This window comes from Sinocyclocheilus anshuiensis, unplaced genomic scaffold, assembly GCF_001515605.1.
Source record: "Sinocyclocheilus anshuiensis isolate Anshui unplaced genomic scaffold, SAMN03320099.WGS_v1.1 scaffold2319, whole genome shotgun sequence".
In the NCBI taxonomy this organism is placed as follows: Eukaryota; Metazoa; Chordata; class Actinopteri; order Cypriniformes; family Cyprinidae; genus Sinocyclocheilus; species Sinocyclocheilus anshuiensis.
Window position 1 is genome coordinate 120,899 of NW_015539850.1, and position 4,936 is coordinate 125,834.

A 4,936-nucleotide genomic window follows, 5' to 3' on the forward strand; every position below is an offset into this window, starting at 1 on the left:
ACACACACACACACACACACACACACACACACAGAAAGTCTTTCCATATGCCTTCATCCTTTGTTCTGTAAAGTCTGTCTAACAGACGCAGTGGAGCGCTTCTTTCTCTGTGAGTGACGGGGCTGTACTCCTGCGGTCATGTGATGTGCTGGCAGATTTCAGAAACATGATACAAGCAAAACGCACCAAACTGAGGGATCTCATCTGCCACTTATTGTAATCTGCCTGCTTTTCATTGTGTTTCATCTCTGTGAGATCCAAATAAAGGTGAAACTACAGGATAAAACATTGCATCTACTCATGTAGTTCCAATTTTCAATAATCTGTAGGGCCCTATGAAATCTGTTTCATTTTTTATTTTATTTTTTTATTTTTCTGGATTCCAATTTTTTTTTTTTTTTGCCCATTTTAATTTTTCTGGACTCTGTTTTAATGGTTAAACTAAATTGTATTAGTCAAAAAGCATGTCTAATTAACTGAAATCATGAAACTTATACAAGTTAAAAGCAACTTATTAAAAGTTTAAGAAAAATCTAATTTTCAGGGCCCTATGAAATATGGTTTATTATTCATTCATTCATTCACACATTCTTCTTCTTCTTATTATTTATTTATTATTTTTACCAAATACATTTTTTCAGTTTTAATTTTCCTAGATTCCATTGTAATGGTTTAATTAAATTTTAATAATCAAAATGAAATGTTTTGGGGGTTTTTTCCCATAAATTCTGTGTTATGTACTTTTTGTATGTACTTGTATTTTTTTTCCTGGTAATCAAATGATGGCATGAAACATTAATTTAATTGATCTTTGAATCAAATGAAAATTAAACAAACTCTTTCAACTTTTTCGCAAAAAAAGGTTTGCTGTTAAAATTAAAACAAGGAAGAACATTTGTGTGATTATTCCTTAAAAATAAAGTGGTAACACTTTACTTGAAGGGGTGTGCATAAGACTGACATGACACCTTCATAATCATTCAATATGAAGGATTCAATATGAAGGATTTTATGCATGTTTATGACAACTGTCATTAAGTGTCATCCGCTCAGTTATGTAATTTTTAATGCAAATCAGTCTTATGCACACCCCTTCAAGTAAAGTGTTACCAATAAAGTTTTTAATAATAATTGTATTATTATTAGTAGTTATAGTATCACTACCATTAATTCACACAGAGACACGCAGAACATGCAGGATTTAAATATTCAAACCATTATTTAAATAGTGGTTTAATATTCACAGACATCAGTCCATATCACCATCTGATTTAAGTGTACTGACCTACTTTTGATTTATTCATTCAAAATTTGGCAAATTCCGTGACATTCCGCGTTAGACAGTAACTTCCATTTTTATGACTGTATTCCGCGATTTCTGCATCATGGAAATCATAGGGCCCTAGATCTGTTCTTAAAGCTGTTTACTAACTCAAGCATCACTAGTATTAGATGTAATGAAACCTCTATTAAAGTCCTAAAGTTCAGCATGTTTCTTGACGTATTGATTTTCACCTGCTGAATGATAAAACAGGTGCATTTGTGCAGAAGACACAGCTCATCTTTTCTTCCGAACATGTCAAACTGGAGCAGCGTTTAGAGAGCTGAAGTGGTTCTTTGCTCAGGGTTTGGCTGCGCACACACACACACACACACACACACACACACACATACTGTTCCCCACCGCAGCCTTCATCATAGTAGAACCACAGCCAACGACTTCTGCCACTGAACTCACACAGACAGGAGACCATAGAACCATTATACAGAACTACAGAGAGAACGGTAGAATGATAGAACGACAGACAGACAGATAGACAGATAGATTATTAATATAATTATTGTTTGAACGTTAAACAAAGTTAGAACAACAGATGGAATGTTAGAATGATAGACTGATAGAACAACAGACAGAATTACAAATAGAATGTTACAACAATAGATAGAATGTTGGATAGAATTATAGATGTATTGTTAGACAAAATAATAGATAGAACAATAAAGAGAAATAGAATATTAGAACAATAGATAGAATGTTAGAATAAGAGACATTCTTAGAACGTCAGATCGATGGACGTGTGTAAATGAACTATCCACTTAACGGAGCAGATTAAACTAAAACAACACATTTGTCTCCGCTTTCTGTTTCAGACTCCTGTTCGCACGTGTGTGTGTGTGTGAGAGAGAGAGAGAGAGTGTGTGTGTGTTTAGGAGATAAATGAGATTCACTCCACGAGTTGAAGTCGGTCTCCAGACAGAATCAAAGAGCCACTAACCCGACACACACACACACACACACACACACACACACACACACAGAGCGGATCAGCGTGTGTGTGGTGTGTTGTTGTTCATCACACCTGTACAGTCTGTTTCTGTAGGTTTGCTCCCTGCAGCTCAGAGTTTCTCTCACGTTCAGGTGAAGCTGTGAGCAGCATTAGCACATTATCCGTCTCACCTGAGAGCGGCTCCATTATTCCCTCAGCCGAGAACATGAACACACACTCATCACATGAGCAGCACACTTCAGAGAACGCTGGGTGAAACGGAACAGAAGTTGATTGTGATACAGGTGATGAGATCCTTCGTTTCTCATTATCTGTTTACTTACTGGGAGCCGCTGAAGCTGCTGTGCTCATATGAGGCAGATTCTCTCCGAGCAGCAGATAAGGACTGTCATTACGCCACGCTTTGTCAACACGTTACTAATATTGGCGAATGTTAAAATGGCTCGGGGACAATAAATGCTGTTTTTGTGGGAAGTGAGAAATGAAGAAATGCTTGATTGTGATTGTTATCCAGCGGCGAGTAAAGCAGCTTTAGTTCTCCAGTCCAAATAAACACAGATTACAGACTAGTCCATTACTGCTTATTTATGGGTTTGTTTCAGATTGACTTCTTCTGGCAGAACCGATTATATGTGGAAGAACTGGATTTGAGAACTACATTTAGAAAGCAAAACGACATTTTTAAATGGGAGCTGGAAATCCTGCAAATTATTGTGTGGCTGTAAAATAAGTCTAGAAGTTTTCATCAGTATTTTATAATAACATCTTTGTTTCCATGCATTTAACAGGTCATTTCTAGTCAGTTTTAGAGTTTTCAGAATTTCAACTTGTGCAGTGAAGTTCAGTGCACACTGACGGCAATTAAACACAAGGTTCATCAGTCATTAGTGTTAGTTTTCAGTTCAGAGATCACAGGCGTATCGCTGTCAGTCTTATTACACACAGCTTGTTCATGGACTTGTTCTCTCTGTGTGCAGAGTTGCATTTCACCTGTCCTGTCTACACACTCTCACACACACACACACACTCTCACTCACTCACTCACTCACTCACTCACTCACACACACACACACACCCCCCCCTCCCACCACTCACACACACTTACTCACACACACACACACACACACACACTCACACTCACTCACTCACACACACACACACACACTCACACAAACACACACGCTGCTTTCTTCTCTTTTCCAGGAGTGTTTACAGCTGCTGTTGGTGAATGAAGTGATCTGGAGGGCTGAACTGAAATGACTGTCAGTCTGTGGTGATTTAAGCAGCCTCATACAGCAGTGCATCTGTCATTCTGCTGTTCTTCTGGCGTCTCACAGGTCCAATTCTTCACTCGAAATAACGCTCGTCTGAGATTTGTGCTACTTGTAAAACTCCTTTAAGACACAATGCTGTGAACCTCACACACTCTTACCAGACAACTACCTAAACAAGTCTGATTCTTCAGTGTGTCTGAGGGTTGAGAGACTTTTTTAGTGCAAGTCACTTTATTTTATATACACTATCGTTCAAAAGTTTGTGGTCAGGTTTTTTTTTTTTTTTTTTTTTAGAAATTAATACTTTTATTCGACAAGGATGCATTAAATTTATCAAAACTGGTGATAAAATCATTTATAATGTTACAAAAGATTTATATTTCAAATAAATGCTTTTCTTTTGAACTTTCTATTCATCCTAAAGAATCATTAAAATATCAAATGTATCACGGTTTTCACAAAAATATTGTTTCGGAATTAACAGAATTATTCGGAATAAAATATTGTTTCGGAAACAAATTTCACTCTGAAATTGCTAGTAAATTTGACAAATAATTACAAAGAAACAGCGAATAACACATCAAATTAAATGTGAATTTTTTTAAGTAGAAAAACTGATATAGTATTTTTTTTGTAAAACATACTCTAATAATATTTTGTTTCACTTAACAACTTTTTAAAAAATATTTTTTTTTTACAGTGTAAAAAAACAGGTATTTTAAATTGTAATAATATTTCACAATATTACTGTTTTTACTGTATTTTTAATAAATAAATTGTGTTACTTTGAACATTCTATTGATCAAAGAATCCTTCAGCTTTAACAAATTCAGCTTTGCATCACAGGAAAAAAATAAATGTTAAAATATATTAAAATGGAAAACAGCTATTTTAAATTGTAATAATATTTCACAGTATTTTACTGTATTTTTGATTAAATAATTGCAGCTTTGGTGAGCAGAAAATACTTTCAAAAACAAAAAAAAAACTTTATTTTTATTTTATTTTTATACATCACTATAGGCTGTAAGTTACAGTGAATTTACAACAGCTGTCATAGCTTTTATAAAGCAAAGTAACGGTACTATTACAAAAAAAAATCAATGTTCAATAATAAAACATTGCAATTAGTAAATTCTTCCTCTAAGCATTATGAGCAGTGGTGCATTAATACAGAAGTCAAATACGGCTCGCCAATCACAATTTAAAGTCTGAACTGTCAGTTTGATATCAGTAATTCTTGACTGTCAGGTGATTTTGCTAAAGCTGAAATCTTGCCGTTCAGAGCAGCAGCTGATACTGTAACACAGGAAGCCTGACTCTCACTCACTCTCTCTCTCTCTCTCTCTCTCTCTCTCTCTCTCGCTCTCTTCT